At 41.7% G+C, this 27,444-nt stretch overlaps 1 long non-coding RNA gene across 1 annotated transcript in view; it reads left to right on the forward strand.

The window, feature by feature from the left end:
- The window catches only part of LOC111871682, a 66,265-nt gene extending 41,040 nt beyond the window's left edge, over positions 1-25,225 (forward strand). The window contains exons 2-3 of the long non-coding RNA XR_002844083.2: positions 7,285-7,496; positions 25,154-25,225. This is a non-coding gene — a long non-coding RNA (uncharacterized LOC111871682). The remainder of the gene's footprint in view (positions 1-7,284; positions 7,497-25,153) is intronic.
- The last annotated feature ends 2,219 nt before the right edge of the window (positions 25,226-27,444 follow it).

Below are 27,444 nucleotides of genomic sequence, written 5' to 3' on the forward strand. Positions count from 1 at the left end.
GAACAAATATTGAGACACAACTCACTGCCCGCACTGAATTCACAGTGTTGTCCAGAAAGAAGAATTCAGTCCAAATTTCTCATCCAATATCGAGTTTTGTCGAACAGACTTACTCCTTACTGAATGGTCAATCCCTATGAACTCGACGAATCAATCGAAACTCTCTCGATAGGATCAAGGATTTTCGCTTCTCTACGTCGTCCAGACCGGCTCTGGGGTGCACCCAACCTCCTATCCAATGCGTACTGGGCGCTCTTCTCCCGGGGGTAAAACGGCCGGGGCTTGAAGCTGACCACTCACCTCCAACTAGTGCCGAGGTAAAGAAAATGTGGATCCATACATCCACTCCCCCATACGCCTTAATGGCTTAGTGCTTAATTAGTTAAGCACAGGGACAATTTTACCTTATGTCCGTGATATGATGGTAACTAACCAGGAGAAATTGTGGCTATAACATACTTTATGCTGTTACATGTTTCATGTTCCCTGAACTTCCTCTTATTTCTCGTCGTCTTCCTCCGTCTTTATTCTTCGTTTTCCTTGCCAGTATCATACGGAAATTATTCCTCGTCCAGTTCTTTCTTTCTTGTCTTACACTTCTTGCAGTTCTCCTCCCTTCCCTTCTTACTTCGTCTTCCTTCATTTTCCTGTTTCTTCATCTTACATTTAATATTTTTCTTTGGCTTATTCTTCCTTTTCCTTCTCTTCGCTTTCCTTTGCTGGGACTCACCTTGAGATGTTGATAGTCCCGCAGCTGATCAAGAAATTCCCATGTTCTCTTTTAAGGTTTACTGCTGTGCTCACAAGAGCCTGCCACTGGACACTGGCCGAAGCCAGATGAGTCCAGTCCAAACACTAACAGCAACCGTCTGTTTGTACCCGGGTTACCAAGTGGTCCTGCTCCTTCAGGTTCTCTGGCCAAATGTTTGAGTTTCACTTTTCACCGTGAATGATATACGGCGCGCTCATCTGACAGCACTAATTACACTGTGTGATGCACACAGCAACTCACAAACGAGAGGAACTGATCTCTCTGTTTACAGATTATAATATTCTTCAGCAGGACGAGCAACCGCCTTTGGGCTTTGGCGGTCGTTGACTCTGATTTCTCTCTCAAGACCAATGGGGCCGGGTCCTGTCTTGCATTGAGTTAAAGACCGCAACGGCAAGAGAACAGGTGAAATCTCCGTGCTTGAAAGTTTAGCCCTTGGCTCTTAGGAATACAATGTCCAGAAGGTGTGGCAGAGGACGTGAAGTGCACACACAAGTTGGGCTTGCTACAATTTCGACAATTCATGCTGGCGTCAGCACTGTGTATATTACCATTGATTTATTCTGAGTTACTTAAGGACGCTTTTTCGGCAGCATCGGATGGTAAGACGTATAATTAAAATGATCAAGTCAAGGTGGATGAGATGGGCAGGGTATGTAGCACGAATGGGGGAGAAGAGGAATGCATATAGGATATTGGCGGGAAAACCAGAAGGAAAGAGACCACTGGGAAGACCAAGGAGTAGGTGGGTGGACAATATTAAAATGGATCTTAGATAGATAGGATGGGATGGTATGCATTGGATTGATCTGGCTCATGATAGGAACCACTGGAGTGCTCTTGTGAGCACAGTAGTGAACCTTCGGGTTCCACAATATTCTGGGGAATTCTTGAGTAAATATACAATTGGAATCTTCTCAAGAAGGGCTCAGCTCCATGACTGAGGGATCGGATGGCAAGACGGTCGTAAATGACGGATTGGAAAGGATACAAAATAAAACGGACGTGTCATATTTTCAGGCATTGTAACAATTCTCGCCTGAAAAGACTAAGACAAATCACGATATTCTGAGTCAAGATGGCCGGCTCCCGATTTCAGATTCGAACTTACGGCATTCCGAATAGCAGGAAGAGATACTAGGCTGCTTTCTGGCGAGAGGCTGTTTTCACGTACTGGTGTCAGAAAAATTTGTCCCTCTGGCTAAGGATCACTGGATGGCAGTACCAATGGTCGACTTCTTGCTCCGGGCGCTTTAACTTTCGAAAAAGTGCCTCGCGCAGCGAGACTTTGTCCGCGGGTTTCGTCATACACGCAGTACGTGTATTTGCGAGGACAGGAGCCGTTGAACACTGAATCTGAGCCATTACGAAGCAACGGCTGGTGGAGAAATAGAAGTGCATGTGCAGTGGTGAGAAGCCGAGAGCGTGAATTAGCGAGAGCGCTATAATTACTCGTAGTTACGATTTATAAGTGTTCAATAAATCCATTTACCAATCCGAAACCCGTGTCTAGTCATTAAGACGCGACAGTGTAAAGAAAACAATATAGAATAGTAAATTACCGAATTTCATGTCATAATGACGAAATAAAGGGCCCAAGAAAAATAACTGGTTTTAATGTAATGCCAGAAATTAGCAGGAAATACAAATGTGTTGCTTCACTGTCCATAATGTACATGTACAGCTTTCGCACGCCTATTTATTGCAGTAAGTGCGTGCATAAGGGCATATCCTCTGCACAGACTTCGCAGAACCATGTCACTTTATCTTGTTTCTTCCGGGCCTCCTGTAACGGCCAGTGCAGGAGAAACTTGACATCCTTTCTTGGTTTTTGGAATCCTTGGAATTTATAACATTGACGTTATGACGTCACTATGAATGACTGGAAATTTTCAGGACAAGTTGACGTTAAATGCAAGTTTAAACAACTATCGTGGTTTTTGCATTTGTTACTAGACGTCATGTATTAGTTATTTTACGTAACTTCGGGATGGTGAGCGCTTCATGAAACTGCCGTCGACAATGATCGACAATGAGATCTTTTGTATGCCATCACCTGTTGCTGCCAAAGCTCTTTGGGATTGCTCTGCTATATATTGAAATCGTTATTTTTTCTGCTTTGCCATTAATTGCTACAAAATAATAGTAGATAAAACCAGTTAGTTCCAGTAAAAAGCAGTCATCGACCCCTTCCTGACGCCCCAAAATCTTCGTTTCAATTTATAGTGTTGGCATTACTTCAGGACGAAGAAACAGACGGTGCCATAAGACTGCCTTGGGAATAGGGTGGACCTGATTTGGAACACGCCGCGTCTTTTGTTCTTTTCCTTGTAGGTATCCTGCTACTGGACTTGTCTAAAATCACTTTATGATGCGTGATAAAGGGGTGTATGACCTTACAAACGTGTACAGAATACATATCGAACACTCTTATGTATTCACAGAAACTGATACTCACCCAAGAGGCTTTTAACCCTCAAGGCTTGTATTTTGGAGGCGCATGGTTGGATTCTCGGCGGAGACACCGGATAATATAATTGAGGCTTTCGTAGAATTAACCATTTTTTTCAGGAAAGTCACAGGATAGTTCCTGGACTAGGCCAAGACCGCTTCCTTTCAAATTCTTTCCAATTCGTTATTCATTAGTCATCCAATCATTCGATGCCATAAACCCAGACATTGGCAGCAGCGGGAGAACGCCGGATAACAGCTCTGAACGCTTGTAACCGAGGGTTACCAGCAGGATCCTTATCTTGCTGAAGTGTGTACAGTACTAATAGTGATTCTTATTAACCACCGGCCCTTGCTCAGTACTACTACTGATACCTTATTTAAATGCAGGCATAAGGATTGTAATTTCCTGCAAGTAGTGCCGTATTATTAGTAACGCTGTGTTTCCCAACCGATGGCTGTTGATCTCCGTCATTTTGTCTCGCCCTTAATTTCAGTTGCGTCTATATTACACACACACACATTGTTGCGACTTCTGCCTACCTACCTACATACCTACCCATCCATCTGTCCGTCCGTCGGGCCATCCATCCATCTATCGTCAGGACTCCTTGGATGGGGAATCAGCCCGTCGCAAAGCCGCATCGTACACACGGAACAACACACACAATAAACGCACACAGACATCCATGCCTCGATTGGGATTCAAACCTACGACCCCAGTTCTCGAGCGGGCGAAGACGGTTCGTGCCTTAGACCGCACAACCGCTATGATCGGCATATTGTCACGCGTTTTAGTGACTTGTAGACGGGGTTTGGATTGGCGAATCGATTTACAGGATATTCGCAAATCCTAACTACAAACAACAGTTAACACTCTCAAGATTACTGTAACTGTAACATATGATATGACGTCTTCAGTACTTCAGCTGTTCATCTACCGTCTGAATTCTCTTGTATTGACTCTCTGTTGTCTCTCCGGGCCTCCTTAAGGCGGGTTTACACTAAGGCAACCATTGGCAACCCCGCCGCACGCGGAGCGATCACTTGCTACAAGTTGCTCACTGGCAGGCAGGCGTGCCGCGTCCTCTAGTTGCTCCAGGCCGCTAGTGGGTGCAGTTGTCTACTCGCATGCGGCGTAATGGGTTGGGTCCCGGATAAAGCCAAGTGACTCATTGAAGAATACCGCGAAAGGAGCATTCTGTGGGATTTGCGGGATCCCAGTTATAAAGACAGTCGGAAGAAGTTGAAGCTATGGGACGAATTAGCCACGAAGTTTGAATGTTCGGTGAAGGAAGCGAAAGAAAAGGTTAAAAATCTCAGAACGACTTTCCACAGGCAAAGAAAGATGAAGAGCGGATCCACGGAAGGTGATCAGTGGGTGCACTTCCCTTCATTGAGTTTCCTTCTTGAGGTTGACGCACAAGCTGACGTAAGAATTTAAGCAACCAGTCGCTCTGGGTGTAAATGGGGTCGGTCGCATGCTGCTTGATAAATTGGACGTCAGACATAGTCGCCCGAGGAAAGCAACTAGGTTGCTTTATTTGCCCCAGTGTAAACCTGTCTTTACATAATACTTCAGCCGACCGCATATACGACGAACAGTTAATGTTATCGCGACCCTCGATTGCTGTGCTTTGAACAATTCATTGCCGTGGATATCGGCTTTCGGCAGTTGAACTTACACTGTGTATAGAGAATCACAGTAACTAGAACCGTTGTGTAGCAGTGGACGCCTATTCTTGTGGTGCTTGGGAATGCGTTCACCCAGCCGTTGGCTTGAAGAGGACGTTCAAGCATCATGTCACAATATGCATGCAACATATATTTGCATGTATATGTAAGTCAGAAAGTATTAGCAGACTGTTCGAATCTTTTATCGCCGTTAGTTCCACTCTAAAATGCTCACGTAACTGCAGGAACATTCCTCCCTATTGACCTTCACCATTCCGCTCTTTCACCACTAGTGACGTCAGCATGGCCGCTCCGCGTACCATATGCACAATGATTCAATTTTTTTGGGGGGGGNGGCTCGCAGGTCAGTACGGTGGCAGTGTTTTGCCGCAGCGAAGCTTATGCGGGAGGACTGACATGTGCAGTGATGACAGAGCAAGTGTCACTGAAGAACGTCCACACTCGGGGCACAAAGCACTGTTTTCCTATTATCCTGATAGTCTTACACAAATTACTGAACTGCTGGTGAAAGGCAGCTGAATGCTGAAGATCACATAAATCACTATCAAAGTATGAAAAGTCGGTTCTTATGGTTGCGTGCGCAGGCAGCAGTGATACCAATAGAAGAAAGATGTTAATACCCGTATTTTGAGCTTACTTTCTCACTTGCCCATATATATAGGCCTATAAATTTACAATATATAATATACATGAAGCTAGTATTTTGAGTTTCCTCTCTACCGAGTGCAGAAGAAGAGGACATGGAATTTTGAGGTCGTAGCTGCACCTTTCAAAATGGAAGGCGCAGCCGTGTTACTGCACGACGAATATGTATAATAAACTTAAACATCCTCATGCAGAATTTTTAATTGGCGGACAATTATGGCGACTTTTAGATTTCAGTGCTACTGAACTTCGCAGCAGAAGAAATATTTTTTAGCATCTCAGACTCATTATGCACTGTCGTAAATAGACGAGAAATGCTAGTGAAACTGGATTTATTTGGTAACTCAACTGCTATTTCACGGGCCCGTGATTCAGAAAATGTTGAGAGCCACCGGGTTAAAAGTCTTTGCATATACGTATCAAGCAGAGCGGCCATGCTTAACCGAAGCATTCTTGCTGAATGCCACCTTGAGAGTGCATCTGTCAGCAACTTCTATTGTGTCTTGCATTGCTTTCGGCTTCACCTGACTGTGGATACGGTGGGTTTATGATATTATTTCTTAATTAATTTCCCGTACATTATATTTAAATGGGAATATTCAGTGTGGGTGACCACGACGCTTGTTTAGACATGCTAGTACGTAGATGTACCGAGACAAACAGGAAACTCACCGGTCCATGAATGAGAGGACGTTACTAGTGGCCACACTGCAAGTTGCAGACTCTTCAAGGAAATGTTGTAGTAATGGAATTGTGAACGAGAGAAAGTGGCGTGGGAAGTGTCACTTTCTTTGTTGATTCTGTGCAGAAGCGTTCTTCTTCGACACTTTTTGTCCCTCTGGGCAGTACCGAATCTTGTTAAATAGTTGTAAAGTTTCATATGAACTAACATCATTAAGTAAAATACAAGCACGACACAGCTCATATATATAACAACATACAGCAGTTCAGATATCCTTGAGAGTATTGCGTGTGCTTATTATATGCAAGCAGTAGCAGCAACTTGCTAGATGCCTCAGAACCTGGGAGCACGTAAAATCCATAATTTGAAGAATTGTGAGGTTATCCGGTCAACTTTTGATATTATCGAATTAGACAAGCCTAGGTAAAGTGGAAATGAATGCACCGGTTACTGATCCTTAGTATTTCAAAGGCGTCATTTTAACTGCAAGAGCTACAGCATCATGGAGATGATAAGATCGTGGATTGAAGGTTTTGTAAGGGTCGTTCGTGCCCAGGTTTAAGGGCCTAGCCTTGACAGCATTTGGGAAACACGAAGAATGTCTCGATGGGTTCGAGATCATAAGTGCTGAGGAGAATATTTGGGGTCAAGAAGGGAGTGAATAAACATCCTATAATTTGTACTCTGTACCTGATTTTATAAGGACATTTAAATTATATTTGGCGAGGTATGTGGTGGGGCATGCAGCATGTGTGGGCAGGAGACACTGGTAAGAAATTTTGGACAGAATATAAAAAATGAAGACGTTAAAGGATAAATTTGAAGTAGATGCTAGAGGAAAGAGACCAGAAGGGCCTGACAGGGTTACGTTGGCTCAGCGTAGGATCCAGTAGCAGGTTTATCTGAATACGTGTACGTTGGGCTTTGCCAACATAAGATCAGGGAATTTCCTTGAGAGTTTACCCACCATTAAAGACAGTCTCTGCGCCGTGGACGCGAAAGACTTAGTTGAATCTAAATGTTTCTTGTTTTCTTGCAGTGGGAGCCCGGAGCATCATCTATCGCGAGTGTTCATGACGTAGTGAAGTGTTCGTGATATGGCGCTCAGTTTTCGGACTCTATTCCTCGTGTTTCTGGCGTCATGTGACTTTAGTGTAGCCCATGTGGCTTTGACGTACCCGCCAGCAAGAAGGTATGACCTCGACTTCTTGGACAACTCGAGGACTAAGGGACCGTGTGGAATGCCAAAGGGTGAGTAGAATTAGTATGTAACGTTTTCATCATAAACTGAATTGTGATGTGCGAACATAAATTTCTGTTCAAGAAAATAGGACCCACCATTGCATGAGGATATTCACGAACTCCACGGAGTAACGTCTTATAGATGACGACAGGCGCTCTGCTGGGCATGAAAGTCGCCGTCATTTATGAAATACGAAAGTTTATTGCCACATTCACTATGCTCCGTCCTCATAACTGAATCCAATACATCCCCTTACACCTTACGTCGTATTTCTTTACGACCCATTTCAATAATATTCCCCCATCTACGCTTAGATCTACCAAGTTTGAATATTCAGAACAATAATATCATACTAACGACATTTAAGTATTGTACACGACATCTCACTAACAAGCTCTGCCCTCTTAACTGTTGGTCCGAGTCCCCTGTGTAGGGTCTGTGAAATAGTCATTCCCTTTTCAGCTGAAAAATGTCAAATCGCCTGCTGGTGCAGTGTCACCCTTGAACTTCTGACATTAACACTTCCACTAGATTTAGCCTACTTTATGCGTATTTGAAATAGTGCTATATAAAAATATTAATGAAGTCTCACTTTATGCGCAAAGTTTGAACTAATGCGAATCCACAAAAAGTCGGCAATAAATTTATTCATACGAGAAAACTCTTCTTTAATTGTGCGAGGTCTTTAGGGACGCATCCATCGCATAAAATGCGACCTCATTTTACTGTTACTGATTTCAGTGAACCTACCTGTAGAGTCTCCTGGCGTTCTGTGACCTAAACCTCAACTCTTTTTTTTGCATTGTGACAGAATCCGCCCAAATACGAAACTCTGCATGGCTATGTAACATTGTATTCCGTATGCTGGTTGTGGGTTGCTGCATTCTCCATGCCTGGACCCGCACCGCACTCTGAATGCGCGTCGTGCGATTGTGACAAGGGAAGCAGCAATGCTAAGCAGGCACATGAAAACGGGCGCAGTGCAGCCATGTTGTAGGCAAGCCATGAACAAGTCAAGTGTTGTCATGACAATGAGAACGTAAATTGAAAATATTTCTGCCTAGTTTCGGCGTGATCTCATCATCTCGAGTTTGAATTTCTTAGTTCTGAAAATTGTTTGCTGTTCTGTTAATAGTGTATGGCCAGTTAATTGTTATTCTTTGTAAGCCAATATAAGCAAAGAATTTCTGCCCAGCCAGAAACCGTGCGGCTGGGCCTTCTAGCTTCCAGCTCCACTACTATGCCTGTATACTTCATTCTGCAAGAGCAACAAAGCAGTACTTTGCGCTTTCCTGAATACTGTAGGAAATATGTGCCAGCTTCTTTCATTGGAGGATAAGTACAGCATGTGGAACGTGAACACTACAGTGTGTTTCTTAACTACTGTACCTCAAAGGGTCGTAGTTGGAAAACGGGTTTGTGGGTAGTTTAGTTATTTTTCTTTTAGTTTCTTGGGGTGGGGTGAGACTGAGTCCACTTAGTACGTCGGCCACTAATTGGCCAATTGTACCACGCCCGGATGATGATGAATATGGAGCAGTCGGTGGAATGAAAATTGGCAGGGAAAACCGAAGTACTCGGAGAAAAACTGCCCGAGTTCCACTTTGTCCACCACGGATCCCACATTACCTGACCTAGGCTCGAACCCGAGCCGGCTTGGTGGGAAGCCGGGGACTAACCGCCTGAGCTGTGGCACGGCCCACGTTTTGTGGGTAACCATCCTTAAGGGTGAAAGGCTTAAACAGAAGCCACTCTTCTGATAGGAAACGAACAGAGCAAAGCCTGATATGTGTGTTCCTTTTGCTGGAGGTCGGATGGGGCTCTTTCCAGTGACCGCACACTGGAGCAGGTTCCTTTCTGAGAAGCTGATAGCCGCTCATCTAGCCAAGAAATTTCTAGCCTTTTACAGAATCCGAAGACATTACCGCGTTCACAAGTGCTAGCCAATGGAATGTATGCCGAGCCAATCCATGCAACACATTTAATTCGTTTAATATCCATTTTAAAACTATCCTCCCATATACGCCCATGTCTCCGAAGCGTTACCTTCTCTTCAGGTTTTCCGACCGAAATTTTGTACATAGTTCTCATCTTTTTCACCTGCGTGTTACATGCCAACCCATTGCGTCTTCTTGATTTGGTGCCCTAGACAATATTTAGCGCGTAATACAAATTATTAAGCTCTTCCTTGCGTAATTTGTTCACCACCCTGCTACGTTGCCCGTCCCCCTCTGTCTCAGACCCAATATCCTTCTCACCCCTGAATTTATGTATTTCCCCTGACGCTGAGAGGCCGTTTGAAAAACGTACAGAACAGGCACTATTACAGTTATGTATATTTTAATTTTTGTGGTGGTTGGAAAGCCTCGCGAAAGAAATTATGCAGCTGATAAATCTTTTAAATTATTAATTCGGACACGATATCTTAAATTCTGATTGGTGTCCCTAAGGCTTAAATACTCATTCATCCGAATATGATTATAAAAGGTAAAGCTATTCCTGAAACAGGGCTGTGAGACGTTGAGGCTTTCACATTTTCTGTAGACAACCGGCTCACAGATGCAGGTGAATATGTCAGCCTTACGCGCCGCCCGCCCTTTACCCCCAGGAAGATTCCTGGTACTCATTTGTGTTAGAGGCTGAGTGCGGCTGGAAGGATTGGGTCAATTGAAAAATCCATGGACCTCATCGGGAATCGAATCCGCGACCTTCCGGCCTCAACGAACTACGCTACCGCATGCCCCCATATGTACAATGAAAATATAAAGAATTTGTACTAGAAATGCTTAAAGTTGCATTTCCATTACATTTAAATTTTTATTTAAATGTTCATTTTCTCCCTATGCATATTGCAAACTGTACACCGAAGAGAGGCTGTGCTTCTGAACTACCCTTATTAGCTTTTTCGATGATTTCCATGGCCGTTGAGATTGGTCATGGGAATCATCGAAAAAGCTAATAAGGGTAATATAATGAACATAAAAGAGGAATTCTAAATATATTACCACAACAAACACAATAAATTGATAGATGAACAGAAACAAATAAGGGAAACAAACAATCAGAACAACATGTTTGACCTTATTATACATAACTTGAACACACACTCTTCAACGTCATAAACACAGGAAGAATATAATACGCGACACGGTACTCTCCAAAACATTACATACGACACAGCACGCACTTAAACTACACAACTAACAATAAGGTAAGGCCTAACTAGACACTTAATAACCTTATAAGCACTATATATAACTATATAAGATAGAATAAATAAAAATTAATATAATAATATGTTTACAGAACATACAACCAAGAGAAAATAATCGACATCTTCCACCATCCGGAAGAAAAAGCAACATGACCCAATGCTGGTTCACGATTTTTAATATAATAACTAATTTTTTACATACAGAAGATTTTTAATACAAATTTAAATACATAGGGAAGCTATTTTATGGAAAAGTGAACATCACATTGCGTACAGTGGGAAACCCCAATCGAATACCCATCAAATACGCTTAAACAAAACATCATACGTAAATCTACACGTCAACGTGCCTGCATAGGGCAAACTGTGATATAGTGAGCATTATTCGTAACCTAAGTGCATAATGTTAAAACATCTTATGTGACAGTGTTTCCTGCTCGTAGTGGTGCACCTCTGAAGATGATTCTTTTGAATCGAAACATGTAAGGCGAATAAAGACAGAAGTGTTGTAAACCTGTATGTCATACAGGACTGAAAGTTATCTACTTTGTAACTTTATCGTATTTATTATATACAATGCCTTATGATGGTCCCATGAGGACCGAAACATGTAGCGGTAAACAATAAAATTCAATTTATGTTATCCTGATTTTTAGAGCAGTAACCCTTGCCACATCGAAAAATCTTCCTGCCAAAACTACAATGTTCCCACATCGTTACATCCATAAATTTGCTTTGACATCTCCTCATGGGAAGAATCGCAATCAGTTTGATGATATTTAAATAGAGAGGAGACGGCACTCAAGTATACCTGATGTCCGATCATTCAGGGCAGCAGATTGTGATACTGACCGCTACCTGGTGGTGGCAAAGGTTAGGGAAAGACTGGCAGTGAGCAAACAAACAACCCACAGAGTTCATATGGAGAAGTTCAGCCTCAAGAAATTAAATGAGGCAGAGGGTAAAGAGCAGTATCGTGTTGAAATGTCAGATAGGTTCGCAGCTTTGGAAAACTTGGACACTGAGGTGGATGTTAATTCCTGGTTCCGATTAACACTTTTAGCAGATCTCTGCATGCGTTTCGAAGACAGCGTCACAGCGCCTCTCGAGGGTGTCAGAGGACAGCAAGCTGAGGAAAATATTTAGTTCTGTGAAAGGGGAAGTGACAAGAGGACAGCATATTAAGAATCTTCACAGTTTGTGTTATGCATCCACTATATTTTGGGCCGCTGAATGGGGATGCCAAGTTTGCTGAAGGAAATGAGACTTGTATGTAAAATATCGAAGAGAAGGCCCGAAGAGAAGGAAAAAAGCATAGTTGGATCTCAACTGCAAAATCAGAGGTCCTAGAGTACCAAGGTTGGTTATGAATAGGAGTCACAATAGTGTTGAATTATGAGACCGTCGAACAAATCGACACTTTCAAAAGTCTGGGATACAGTGAAGTCCGTAACCAGTTTAATGATTTTAATTTGACATTTAATTACTTTCTACATATGTGCGACACAGAGAAACGCACTGTAGAAAGACAATAAAAGAGACTTTTTAAAAATTTCTTAAAGTAGTGGCTGTAATCATATTGTTATATGGATCAGAAGCTTGCGCTCGGCAATAGTAAAGACGCAATTAATGGCGCTGCCGAAGATACAGTAAGCTACAGCAGAATCCTACTGGTGCAGTAAAACCATGCGACTGGTGAACTGCCTTCGCTGCTACTGTAGCCCTCCACTCTGCCTCTGCGACGTCTGTTCGCCTGACCAACGTAAAGGAAGAACCACAGACTGAGGATGGTCAGTAACACCGTTCTCTACATCTTCCAGCCATTACAGTTCGGCAGTTCCCACTTTCTTCTATAGTCTGGCTTCACCACCATTATTTGCTTCATTTGAATCACTTTCCCAATCACTTCAGCCTGATCGTAGGCTCCATATAATTCATCCTGTTCTTGTTTAATTCTGATTCTTCAAACCCCCTGTCCTTTTATTGATCCATTTTCATTTCCGTGAACAAATCTGGTTCAAAAAAAAGAATGGGATATGTTGACTGGCTATGTGACTATCAGTTTTCCAAGCTAGAACTTGTACCCCGAGAAGTTCGCCATTTCGGTTCGCGAAGCCTCCTCACTCGCGTGACGTGTGTAATGACAAGGCTGCAGTAGTCTCAGATAATTCTTACAAGGTCACCGTCTTCCTGAAGGACAGCAACTGATGTGGAAGCACGAGTTAGAAACACATTAAAATGTTGTCTCTATGACTCTTAAAGACATTCCAAGGATATTTGTGGCAGTGTACATGTTTTCACTGCTCTCTCTCTAAAGTATGTGGTGCGCGTGGCTGAAGGCTATCAGGAGGATTCGCATTTATGTAAACGTTACGGATTATTGGGCTTGTCGTTTTCGTGCGGGTCGCGTTTTGTAGATATTTGGCACGGAGTCCGGAAATTAATGTTGGACATGAACGCCAACCAATCAACTAAACAAGTAAGTGGAAGAGAGCTTCGATTGTCGCTCAGTTAAGAAAGAAATTCCCTGCCTTTGATGAGGCCCAAATGTTCATTGCCGTGTTCATAAGAGCCTGCCTCTAGTCCCTACCCAGCTAGATGAATCTAGCCCACGCCCTAATATAACACTAATTTAAGATTTTAATATTATCCTCTCATCTACGATGACGTGTCCAAAATAGCGTTTTTTTCCAGGGTCTTAGACTAAAATATTTATGCATTTCTCAGCTACCATGCGTGCTATATGCTCGTCTATCTCATCTTAATTCGATCATCCTAACAATATTAATGGACAGTGCAATTTGTGAATTTGCACGGTCTCCCGTCGCTTCGTCTCTCATGCCCAGACATGCTCCCCAGCAACCCGTTCTCAGACAGCCTCAATCTATACCGTGATACTGTGCATACTGCCTCCATCTTCAGGGTAGTAAGAGAGAGAGGCATATGTGTTTCCGAAATTTAGATATTCACCTACCATGCTACATAGCGTTGAAACCCACCAAACTACAACGTGAATCTCCACAGTCGCTCCCTTCATGTGAGGGACCAAGTTCAGCCCGTTTCCTTATTCACCACATGGAAGAACGATTTAAAAATGGACATTAGTGATTATATTTTAAGTGTTGTAGACCCATATTCATTTTTCGCGCGTTGATGTTTGTTAATTTCGCTTTAAGATAGGGTCTGTATGTGCAGTAGGATTTATAATCGATCAATCTGAAGATAAGTGAAATTACTCGTAGTTCTGCAACTTTGATGTAGACACCCAATACCACATTTAACCGATAGTCGTTCAGACGCTTCGGAGATGATACACGCTGACTTCCCCGTGATGTACGTATTCATTGGGCAAGGAATGCATCAAGAACTTAATTTCAGTTGTCTAAACTGCAGGGATCGCGAATGCTTATAAACCGCCTGCTAAAACGTAGAAGGAAAAATTTAAGCTTACTTTTGGTACCCATAACTGGAAGTAACTTAAAAAAAAAATAGTCCCATGACGTTGTAGTGTATCGAAAATAATTATTACTTACCAAGTTACTGGAAAATTTGGTGTTTAATCTTCGCTTCTTCTGATGTTACAAGGTTATCTGTTTCGTAATTGGCCCACTTCAGTCTCACTGTTTTCATCGGTCGGTCTGAGTCTGTTTCCAAATTCCGATTTCATTTAATTCGTAGCAGGAAACAAAGTTCACTGATGTAGGCCTATGTAAATGCCGAACACAGTGGCCGCGCGTTCTAAGTCATGAACTTGTCTTCGCCCGCTCGAACACTGGGATCGTGGATTCGAGTCCCACTCGAGGCATGAATGTCTGTGTACGTTTATTTTGCGTTTGTGTTGTTCTGTGTGTAGTTAGCGGCCTTGCGAAGGACTGATCCCCCCTCCAAGGAGTCTTGCAGACTGTGTATAGATTAAGAAACTGAAAAGAAAACGGCGAAGGTCCACAAGAGTTGTAGAGCCGTAGATAGATAGATACTTGCTGGCAGCGTCCCAGATGTCTGTCACTTCGTCTTCAGCTTGAACAGTCTTTTCATGTGCAGGCTCTATTAAGGTTTACCTTCTTCAGTGAATTTCCCGACCCTGAGGCGCTCAGGCAGTCCTCCCGCGTAGTCGGCCCGCAAAGATTCAGACTACTTGCGTAATGGGAAAACCTGTTGTCTGAGACTCTACAAACAACACCAAGATTTCAGTAGATGCTGGGGGCTGTTTTTAATTATTTATTTGTAGGGATGAGGGCGAGGCTGGTGTAGTAAAAAAGGAGCCTTAAGTCCCTTGAATGATGAGAGTTCTTCACTTTACTAAGTCCCATATAGAGATAGGTGTACAGACTCTTAGCACCAGTGATACTGTAACAATAATACAATGAAGAAGAAGAAGAAGAGACGAGAGAAGAGACATGAGCTGCTTTGCAGCGTTGAGCCGGGCAGAGCTTAAACGTATGACACTTATGTACTACTCAAGAGTTCATGTGTACTCAATTGATGCTGCATAGGGCAAGTCTCGAGTATTCATGTACTTGAAATGTGACAGGGTTTCCTGCTTCTTTGCGCGAAATTTTCCTGTTCCTTGTCATAAGGAACAATTTTTCTCGTGAAATTAAAATCTTTGAATGAAAGTGTAAAGTTATAAAATGAAACTCTTTCAGTACACTTTTTCATTATATATGTTATTGAGGGTAAAGCAGCAGGGGCGTGAAGCAGACCTCTCGCCTCCATCCAGTAAATAAAGTAAAGCTATCCCTGTAACAGGCCTTGAAGGGTCGTGAGACGTTAAGGGTCCCACGTTACCTTGACAATCGACTCACTCCCCAGGAAAATTATTTAATTAATTCCTGGTACTCTTTTCTGTTAGAGGCTGAGTAAACCCCAGGGCCTAGTGCGGCCGGAAGGATTAGGTCAATTCAAAAAAATCCAATGACCTCATCAGGACTTGAATCCGCGACCTTGAAACAAAATTTTGCAATCTCAGCAATTTCTCGTTCGGCGTACTGCATGTGGCAGACAAGTAGGTGGTCCACATTCACAGCTGTATGGAAGACCGGAGGATTTGAGAACTTGAGTAAACAAAATCCTCCAGGTGTACTACATTCTGTGCTGTTACACTGCCCACTCTTGTAGAAGTTTACCGACTCCGCTTTCTATTTGCCTGTTTGCTTGCTCGACTTACTTTCGACACTGAAGCTAGAAGTAGTACGTTCCTTTCCAAGGTCGGCAACCGTCCTCCAGACTATACGGCGTCACGTCCCGAAATATAGTACTTCCCATAGTCACCGCCTTGAGAGCCTCAACTCTGACAATAAAATCCTTTCTTTCCTTCCCTCTCGTCTAAGTTCAGCGACGCGCTTACACACCACAATTACGCAACGTACTGTATTCTTGGACACACTGAATAAAGAACAGAAATTGGTGGATATTTAGCTTCTAATATGAATACAGAATTTTATACGTGTCGACAGTTAAGTCTTTCAAGGAGTCTCTGAGTTTGCTGACTACAAAAACTCAAAAGCTTCATTGTTACTGCTAAACAGACTGACCAATTCCATTGTGAGTGCGAATTCAGAAGCTTCGGAACGGATGCAGGAACTTCGTCCAGGCTGCCGCAACTCATGACGTCACTTGCAAAGTATGGTGGTTGGTCAAGTGGGAGAGCAGGTCACCTTGAGGTGCTGAGCCATCCGTGCGTGGGTTGGTAATACTGCCTTGCTAAGGTCCCGGCCTCGTCAAATGATAAATGCGAGACTAAGAGTGAATTTAATAAAGACTTCCTCGCAAAACTCATTTTCCTAAGAATATCTTAATATTACATTCTCATTTATGTATCTGAGGAAGTACAGAAGAAAAGATTATTTTAGTTTTCTTTAAAAGCGATATTGCTACCACTGAAATATGGCGGATATAAACAACATGAACATCCCCTCATTTCCACCTAGCTGCTTTCTGTTGCCTTTGCAGAAGATAATACTGTGACATATTTAGCAGGGCTGATCCAGTGATAGAATGCACCAGAGAAGATTAATAACGTATACTCTGTTGTTTGTGATTAGAAAGAGGAATTGCTTAAAAACACAAGAAATATATAATTGTTGCATAGTACGTAGGCAAGTCAATAAGTAAGTTTAAAAATTACATGGAACTTAAACAAATAAAGAGTACTGATTTGAAAAAATGCTTTTATTTCTCAACATAATCTCCCTGTACATTGAGGCACTTGTCCCAACCTTTCAGAAGCCCCTGAAAACCAGCAACATAACATTCTTTGGGCTGCTGTGTGAACCAGGCAGTGACTTCCCTTTCTACAGCTTCATCGTGGGGAAAATGTTCAGCCGGAAGATGATGTTTAAGAGGGCCGAACAAGTGGAAGTCGCTTGGAGCATGGTCGGGGCTATACGGAGGATGCTCGAGGACTTCCCACTTGAAATTTCGCAGCGTCTCATTTGTCTTGTTGGCAGTATGGGGACGCGCGTTGTCATGCAAGAGCAACACGCCTTTGGTGAGGAGTCCTGGTCGCTCCCGTTGAATGGTCTTACAAAGTTTCCCGAGGATGTTACAGTAGAAGTCGGCATTTACGACTCCTCACCAAAGGCGTGCACAAAATTTTAATTGGAAAACATGATTTAAAGATAGCACTTAAGAAATACTGTTAGAAATATTGTATCGTAGCATCATATTGTGTATCCGTCTGTATATTAATGCAATATACGGTAAAGGTTTCCAACATATATCAGGCTTTCGGCCGTCATGGGTTCTTGTACATGTACCTTTGACTTACTTGCTCTTTACCCTTTACTTTGTTTAAATATGGGTGTTTTGTTCGTCACTTGTTTACGTATTAGTGCAGTGCCCTTTTACTCGTCTTAGTTGTAATATTAAAATATTTAAACAATAAAATATGAAAATGTCCAATACGGGTTATATTTCATCCATGATATGTATGTAATGGCCGTCTTGTAGTGCACTCAATTTCACATGTCACTTCACTACATGTTTCGGCAACATTGTGCCATCCTCAGGTGCTTTATTTACGCTAAGCTATTGCATTGCTTGCCATCATGTGTCTTTCATAAAATTATTAAAATGTACATTCTTCATCAACTATAATAAAATTTGTATACACTAAAACTTGTTAAGATTATTCATCTTATGCGTCTTAATTCAAACTTGCGTACTGTATGGTTCTTCCACTATGGGACTCGTTTTTCCTATATTTTTTGTGTACCTGCAACGTGAAAATGGTACTTATTATTATTATCACTTTCGACTTCTCTCTGTTATGTGTTGTTTTATATTGTTTAGTACTCATCACTGTGTCTTGTGATGTGTCCTTCCTTTTTGGCTGCGAGCGTTGCAATGTTGGATGTGTGTGTCTTCGTATTGATTGAGTTGTGATGTTGTGGGGGTAGGTGGTGGGGTTGTGTTATGTTGTTCTGTGTAATTCATGAAGAATAAAGAACAAAAGAAACCAAAACATTACCAAAAAAACAACATTACAGAGAATTCAGAAGAGCAGAAAACGAAATGGGCAACATTCACATACATAGGAAAAGAAACAAGAACACAACACACAGCACATAGGAAACATCTAACCATAAGCCATACAACCTCAAGCTGACATCTCCCATCTTCAGGATGAATTAACAAGGAGGAGCTTAACATTTTACTTCAAATGTTTTAAAAATTTTTAAATATTTTAACATTGGTGTTTTAACTTGAGGGCAGTTTCGGATGGAATGTGAGAATTGAACGTGCATTCAACAATCCTAGCAAGTGTTGTGCTTTTACACGTCGACATATTGTAGCAGCGTCCACGCAGCAAATATAACTGTGTACATCTTAAACAACGACAGTGTTTTCATGATTGTACTATGTGCCTCTGATGATGGTTTTATTAAACCGAAACATGTAAGACAGAAGTGATAAAGAAGTGACCTACAAAAAGTGTTACACTCGACGGACTTTCTATTGACTTTGTGGTAGAAACAAGAAACATTACAAAAATATTTCGAGACACAAAATTAAAAATAGCATTTAGAACTAAGAATAATTTACAACACATTTTAAAATCAAAAACACAAATGAGTTAATATAACAAAAGTGGCATAGACAGAATGAAATGCCTAGATTGCCCCATGGAATATACAGGACAAACTGGGAGGAAATTTAATACCAGATATAAAGAACACATACACGACATAAGACAATAACAGCAATACAGGATACTCGGAACACATATTAAACACAGGACATGCATGTGGTACAATAGAAAATACCATGGATATCATAGCAACGAATAAGAAAGGGCAATATTTAAACACATTAGAAAACTATCATATATACAGAAGAACAAAGAAAAACACGCATATGAACAATATAAATAAAGAAATATGTAACCCAGTATTTCATGAATTACACACAATTTACACAGAACAACATAACACAACCCCATCACCTACCCCCACAACATCACAACTCAATCAATACGAAGACACACACATCCAACATTGCAACGCTCGCAGCCAAAAAGGAAGGACACATCACAAGACACAGTGAGTACTAAACAATATAAAAAACTCATAACAGATAGAAGTCGAAAGTGATAATAATAATAAGTACCATTTTCACGTTGCAGGTACACAAAAAATATAGGAAAAACGAGTCCCATAGTGGAAGAACCATACAGTACGCAAGTTTGAATTCAGACGCATAAGATGAATGATCTTAACAAGTTTTAGTGTATACAATTTTTTTATAGTTGATGTAGAATGTACATTTTAATAATTTTGTGAAAGACACATGATGGCAAGCAGTGCAATAGCTTAGCGTAAATAAAGCACCTGAGGATGGCACAGTGTTGCCGAAACATGTAGTGAAGTGACATGTGAAATTGAGTGCACTACAAGACGGCCATTACATACATATCATGGATGAGAATCAGTGCAACAGGACGCTAAAATACAACATTACGGTTATATTTTTTGTTACTCACGATGCTTTAATATTACTTGAATAATATGAAATGGTGCAGTTCATGTACCATGCAGTACTGCAGGTTGCCGTCGTGTATTTTCGTTGTGAATTTTCTTGGAGCTTCTTTACAGATGTAATCTTATGTTGGTGAGCGTTGGGTGCCATATTTTCTAATTCTTTAAATGGCATTTAAGAGTCATAGGTGTAGGTGGGAGGATGATATTAAAATGGATCTTTAAATTTAAAGTTATCAGATATGTGGTGTGGACTGGATAAAACTGGCTTAGAGTAAGGTCTGGTATCAAATAACAGACTTAAGCACGATAATGAAATTTTGGGTTGTGTAAGAGGTTGGAAACTGTCTTGGCCTCAGCTCCGACCTCTGCGCACAGAATCTGAACCTGAACTACGGCTGCGATCGGTGTGTGCATTTCCCGCATTCCAGGATGTGCCGAAAAGTAGTAAGACCGAATTCTTATCAATTTCTTACTGTTCTGAGGGTTTAAGGGGAAATCTTGTCAAATTTGCTAACGGTATCTTGCTGTTCTGTGGGCTTCAAAGGAACTGTAGCCACATTTGCTAGCAGTTTCTTGCTATTCTGGGGCTTCGAACGAGCAATAACCACTTTGCAAATAGGCGTCCCTATACGATAGTCTTCATAATTGAACATCCGTCTTTAGGAGTTGTATGTAGGTGGGAGGGGCGAAACAAGTAGAATGTTCCTTGAATGAGTTACACGCACGTGCGTGGACTCAGCAGGAGAAAGTCGCGGAGATCTAAAACGAGGTAGACGTCTACGAATGACCAGTATAAATGGGGTTTCTTGTTGATGCAGTCAGCCGGTGATACAACGAGTAACGCGAGTTTGCCAAACAGTTTTGTAATAGGAAAGCAGTAAATATTGAGTGCTTTTATTGACGTTCTGTTGGGCAGCCACACGATGCAGAAAACATGTGATCTGCATCGAGATGTAACCTGTTATAATCCTCACTGGAGGCCGGCTGTCATTACAGCATCTGATCCCTTTCAGCAGGCATATATGACTGAGGGACTGAATAAACAGCACCACTTTCCTTTCCTTGTGGCGTTCAGAATTCCTTGCAGAATACCGACCTCGTTGAAAGATAGGGTTGATTTCAGAAATCACACCAATATCAAGAACACAAAAGTTTCTCCCCAGAATTTCCCCATTATTTCCAAATCATTTGTAATATTTATTGACTAAATAAGTAGTCAGGGTTCACTGCGATAGAACACTTGCTGCGTGGAGTATTTGTCATAGTTATATTGGCTCTACCACACATTTTGTTGGGCACATGCACAACTACGAAGGCTGAACTTAAAACATGGCGTCAGAAGAACGGGCAATGTCAGGAGCAAAACACAAACATCTTTCGGACGAGTAACAAGTTTGTCATTTCACATGAATGTAGGTCTAATTTTTCGAAAATATTTCCTGACATGCTTGTTATATTCGCCGAACAGGAAATAGACATTGTCAGACACAATTTTAAAAGGTACAATCACTGGATTTAGTTTCCAACAATTTCCTCAGCCAAGCTGATAATCGTGCGGTAGAGGTGGCTGTTCTCAACAGAAGAAGCAGTTGATTTTGTGGACTCCGGTAGCTGGTCAATCCCTTAATTACAGCGCATCGTCCACCTTCATCCCACAATGCAGACTACCACTGTCCCGCTAATTCTATCCGCACTTCTGCCTACTTCTCCTCTCCCGCAACCCGGAGGCCAGGTCTAAAAACTGACTTCAGAAATTGTGATGAAGAAAACCAGGGCATCTGGGGGAGAACATTTGAAGTTCTTTAATTGAGAGAAAGTTGGTTTCAAATGTTTTCCAATTAAGATGACAAGAGAAGATAAATATTACCTTTGAAGAACTAGTTTTTATGTATTCAGAATCGTAACAGTGATTCTGTAATCGTTGGTCGTGTTAACTGATAAACCGATTGACAGGGGGAGAGAGAGAGAGAAGAAAGAGAGAAGGATAAATGGAAAGAAAGGAACCTCAAAATTAGTAGAAGTTTTATTTGTCTTTCGTTAACAAAAACAAGCAGATTTATCATCCTCGGTATGTATTTTTCATTCTGACTCTGTGTCTTTGTAAGTAGCTCTCTGATTAATGGCAACTCTTCTCCTAAACCTGTATACGATATCTTTAGACAGCCGAAGGATAAAAGGTAGCCCCTGCAAGGCTGCTGAACTTTAATATACACTGTTAATACGTCACTTCTTCTGCAGATGTCCCTTATCAACTGAACACAATTTAGACATATGTTCTGGGACGTAACGCCATGTAATCCGTCGAAAGTCAACCGACAATTCGAAGGAAAATGCGACTTCCACCTTCATGGATGAAGAGTGAGCCAAGGAAGAAACCAGGATGTAGTAGGCAGGAAGCAGAAATGCTTGGTTTACTGTTCAACCATGAACTTGGAAGCTGCATGTTCCTCCGAAACGCCAAATGACTTTCAACTGGCTATAGGATTTTATATCTCAAACGATAAAACTCTCCATAACCACTGCCGTAAGAACATCAGACACGATAACAGTGTTAATGTAAACGTTCACAAACCTTCTGGAACGTTCGCTGTACAAACGGTACCTGACTTCGGAATTTAAAAGCGAAAGAAAATAAACTGAATTGAAATGCTAGGGCATTTTGCGGAAATGGACGCTGAAGAAACGGGCTCTAAATACAGTTCGGGGAGCTGAAATGAAATCTCTAATAGCAGTTAAAAGTCTCCCCTTGGAAAGATAAACTAGGAGTTCCTGCTATCCTACTGCATAGATTTATATTCCTACAGACATATTGTCACGTGATGGAGTGACTATAGACGGGTTTCGATTGGTAATGGGATTTATTGAACACTTAACAGATTGTAAATATAGGTGACTATAGCGCTAACGCTAATTCACGCATTGCAGTTCATTACAGCATTACGAAGTTTTTCAGTCTGTTGTATCTTCACAGGTGTCGCCTGGTAACGGCTTCTAACGCCGTAGCTTCCTCACCTTCCGTGTTCACGTCCCTACTGGCCAGCGACTGACTCACAAGTTACTCCCAGCCTAGCGGCCACCCCGCACCAAACTCATACTCTTCTTATTGACTCTCAAGACTCTCGTAATAGAAGCTGCTTCTCGTTATATAGCCCCGGCACGGACCGTGTAGAGAAAGCGGCGTCCAACACTTTTTGTTCACATGGCTATGGCTCGGACCGCGTAGAGAACGCCATTCTTGTTACTGTATAGGACGATTACTTAGCAACGGGTCTACATGCTACAATATTTTACTTTCTGTGATCAACATAAGTTTAAGTATACATTCTGTTATAATTAATTTTTTGGAGATAATCCGAAATCTTTGCACAATCGCCATGTTTGTAATGGCGGAATTAGAAATAATCTCCATACAGAAATTCAGACGCCTAGCTCAGAAGGTTATTAGTGCTCGACATCAAACCTACCGCTACTTTCGTACGGCTGCCATGTTGTTACTCCACATCCTACAACATAATTTACCTTGATCAAAACTGCATAGTACTACTTCATTTCATGGCCGGTTACAATATAAACCGAAAGAGAGAGGAGATCTTGGACCATCGAGAAAACGATGGGCGTTCTGAAGCTGGAAAAGACAACTGACCGAACATTGAACAAGAAACAGATTACATCAACCACTACATTCGGGTATCAAATTTGTTCAGTTGGCAATTCTTGCATAACGCAATTGAATTTATTATGTCCAGCCGGACAGGTACAAAACCGCATAGTTTAAATGTTTAATTATGTGGGAATTTATTTAGTTACAGCTGTATCTGTAATGATGTCTTATTTTCTGAAGCGTGTAACTTGAGATAAATTGACCTGGTGGCCGAGATGTTGGGCCTGTCTTCCGACTTACTTCGTGTGATCCGCGTTTCTATATGGGGTGATGTATTTGCACCAACTTAACATGGCTTAAACAATGAAGTTTCTTAACTACTGTTTAAAAAATGGTCCATTGTATGCAACAATTTGTCGTAAGAACGAAAGTAAAGGAAACTAATTCTTGTATTTCCTGTGTGTTTCGTTTGTTTTCCAGTCGGATGATGATAATTACTGTTGTTTCCTGCCGCTGTCAGATGCTGCAATTGTTAACAAACACTGTTTCTATCTCGGAGCATCTTCCGCTTTCTGATTTATTCTAGATATAAATATATGTAGTATCTGTACACACTGACAAAACGGGAGTGCACACCCGGGCGCAGTCTTTCAGTGGTAAATTTTATGACTGTGGTCGGCTGTCGTTATTTAATCATGGAACACAATTACAGCAGCATAAAATGTTACAATATATGTATTTAAACTTTATGAAAGTTCGGGAAAATAAGTGTCGGGACTAATTTTTTAAAGAATTTGTTTTAGGAGCTGCGGATATTAGCCTCGTGCATTGGCACGTGTGGATAATGAGCAGTGTGTAAATTTGCAATCGGAAGGATTGAGGGGGATGTGGCCTTGGACGATATTTCTTCCGCAGGAAGGAAGACGAAGTGTGGAAGGAAAGAAACGCACAAAGAAAGTGAAAGAGTATGAGATAAACAAGAAAAAGTACTAAAGAAGAAGGGAGTAAGAATCAGGGAGAAAGAAGAGATCGAGGTAAAGCTGTCTCTATGCTTAGCTAATTTAAGCACTACTCCATGAAGACGTGTAGGGGATTAATTGCATACGAATAGATTCGCGTATTCTTGGCCACGACACTGGTTGGAGGTGAGTGGCTAGCCTCATACCCCGGCCGTTTTAGCCCGGAGAAAGAGCCTCCCGTTACCCATTGGATAGGCTGGGTGGGCCCCAGAACATGTCTGGACGACCGGGATATGAGGAAAAGCTGGCCTCTGACGGGACTCGAACTCCGACCCTTTGGTCGTTCAGCCTGTAGCCAGTCACTTTACTCTGGCCACAGGCAAAAAGAAGCGAGGAATTAAAATAGAAAGCAAAACATGAAGGACTGGCGGAAAGATGAGGGTGGGGAAGCCAGCAAAATAATAAATGATGAACGATTAGGAGGATAAGTAAATAAAAATAACGGGAATGAATGCAGAATAAAATACCGCTTTCTTAGTGTTGCGTGGGACCGCGTGGAATGTGAAAGTAGCGTGTTGCAGACAGAGCCTTGCAGTTCTGCCACCACCACAATTTATGACTGGGCAGCGAAATTTATACACTGTCATTAACTCTGTCAGAACAGTAGAATGTATGCTTATGCAAAGTATTGACTGTGGCAATGGCGAGTAACTAGCGTAATATCTCTACTGTTTATCGTTGTGTCAACAATTTAAACTATGATATGCTGTTTACTAGACCTACATCTGCTGTCAATTATCTCGGTTGGCAATATAGTGCACGACTATGGCGTGTAGTATCTCTACTGTGTGGATGCAGTGTAGCACTTGTCCTTGTTACTTAGCGCTGACATGAAGTGTACCTGTTGCAGGCTCTATCCGCACGACTCTGGTTGCAGGTTCCAGTTTCAACGTGACGTGGCATCTTGCCTACCCACACAGGGTAAGTACTTCATTTCTGAGGCTTCAGAGGCAAACAATTTTATCTTGGGATCCGCTCATCAAAATAGACAGATTTTCGTTAAATACTGTATGAACCCATGACCCTGGAGGCAGCTGCATCTTGGCATTTGTCTCATTTTTTGGTGAGTTGTTCTGAATAGTCCAAGCTCCATACAAAGTATGGACTACACTGTTGATTCAGAGGAGAATGAATTTCATGCAGCAGCGTTTAGCTCAAGCACCCAATGCCAAATTTGGTCGAAAGCCATATCGTTGGTTCTGTCCTCCAGACGCTGAGGGTAGCGGCGGATGTGCGGAACAAGCAATCAGTGCTTGTCCTGCAGAATGGGAGTTCGGCGTAAAAATGTAGAGTGGCCCAAAAGTTAGCTAACCGTTTAGTAAAATACACACTAAAATGTGCCTGAAATGTCTTCATTATTTAATGAATTTATAAACAAATGTTCGAATTGAGATTCTCCATGTTCAGTGTACAACGCAGTGATACCGTTCTACAGATTTAAGTCTGAACATTGCCATTAATATAACAGAATGCTTCCGATTAGCTGACTCTAGGGTCACTCTGTATGTGTTACTAAGTACAGCTATCACATTGCCTCAAAATTAGTCTAGATGGGCAGGTAATATTAAAATATATCGTAGATCAATGTGTTAAGTAACCTAATCAGTCAGCGTACACAGAGAATAACGTTAGGTCTGCATATCTACTTATTAGGCGTGCGTTACGAAGTACAGTGGAACCTCGCTTAACGAGCACAATTCGTTCTAGAATCTTACTCGTAATGCGAAACACTCGTTAAGCGAAACATTTTTTCCCATATAAATTAATGTAAAATACGATAATGCGTTCCATGCCGGAAAAAATACTCAACAAATTTTATGTATAACGTTTATTCAAAGAAAATTAGATGTACATTGTTAAGGAGTGTGAATCATCTTCATATTTTCTTCTATGCGGAATGAACCAACTTGGAATGCGAATTCGATTTGCAGAAAAAAATCGAAATAATTAGTTTATTATTTATGATACATATCTAATTCTTTTTTACTAGAAAGCTGTCTAGAGACACTCGTTTTTGCCGACGCTTCAAAATTTGGTGAAAATGCGACACAGCTTTATCATTGAATACTGTATTTACGCATGTATAGGCCGCACATTTTTTGCCAAAAATTCAAGAGGAAAACTGGGGTGCGGCTTATATTCGAAATATTCGAAATCACACTTCATTTAAAAAAAAATATATATTCATAATTAGTAATACAGGGTGTAATACTCCTGAAATAATATCCCAAGAAAATTATTTTTTCTATAATTTGTCTGAAAATTGTGCTGCGGCCTATACACGCACGCGGCCTATACATGCGTAAATACGGTAAATTTGTAGCGCGCATAGCCACTGTCTTATTGTGGTGATGCTTCTCAATGTACGATGCAACAGTTTCCCATGCTTTCAGCATTTCTCTTATTGCGCCAGAAGATTGTTGCTTTGCTGTTACCTCCTCCTCCTCCTCTGACAAACTCTCTTCTACAACTTCTTACTGTGAAACACAATGCAACTCCATAAGCTCCTCGGTGGTCAGCTCTTGGCTGTGCTCTTCCACAAGCTCATCGATATCATTGTTATCAACATCCAGCCCCATGATCTTGGCCAAAGACACAATCTCGTTGACTACAGGCTCCACAGGTACTATCTCAAACCCCTCAAAGTCACATTCGACAACGCTCTCCGGCCAAAGCTTCTTCCAAGCAGAAGTGAGGGTTCTCTTGGTAACCCCTTCCCGTGCCTTTTCGATCATCTTGAGGCAGGCAACGATGTGGAAGTGATATTTCCAAAACTCTCTGAGAGTGAGATTGGTCCCTTCAGTCACCTCAAAACAACGCTCGAAGAGTGCTTTAGTGTACAGCTTCTTAAAGTTAGAAATAACCTCCTGGTTCATAGGCTGGAGTAACGGAGTGGTGTTGGGAGGCAGAAACTGGATCTTGATGAATTTAAATTCTTCAAGTAGGTCATCTTGTAGGTCTGGAGGATGGCCAGGAGCGTTGTCCATAACAAGCAAGACATGGAGTGGCAGATTCATCTCAAGCAAATATTTTTTCACAGAAGGACCAAACACTTCATTGATCCAATCAGTAAAAAGGTCACGTGTCACCCAAGCCTTGTTGTTGGACCTCCACATCACATTTAGCCTGCTCTTCTGGACT

The sequence above is a fragment of the Cryptotermes secundus genome, unplaced genomic scaffold (genome assembly GCF_002891405.2).
Source record: "Cryptotermes secundus unplaced genomic scaffold, Csec_1.0 scaffold376, whole genome shotgun sequence".
In the NCBI taxonomy this organism is placed as follows: Eukaryota; Metazoa; Arthropoda; class Insecta; order Blattodea; family Kalotermitidae; genus Cryptotermes; species Cryptotermes secundus.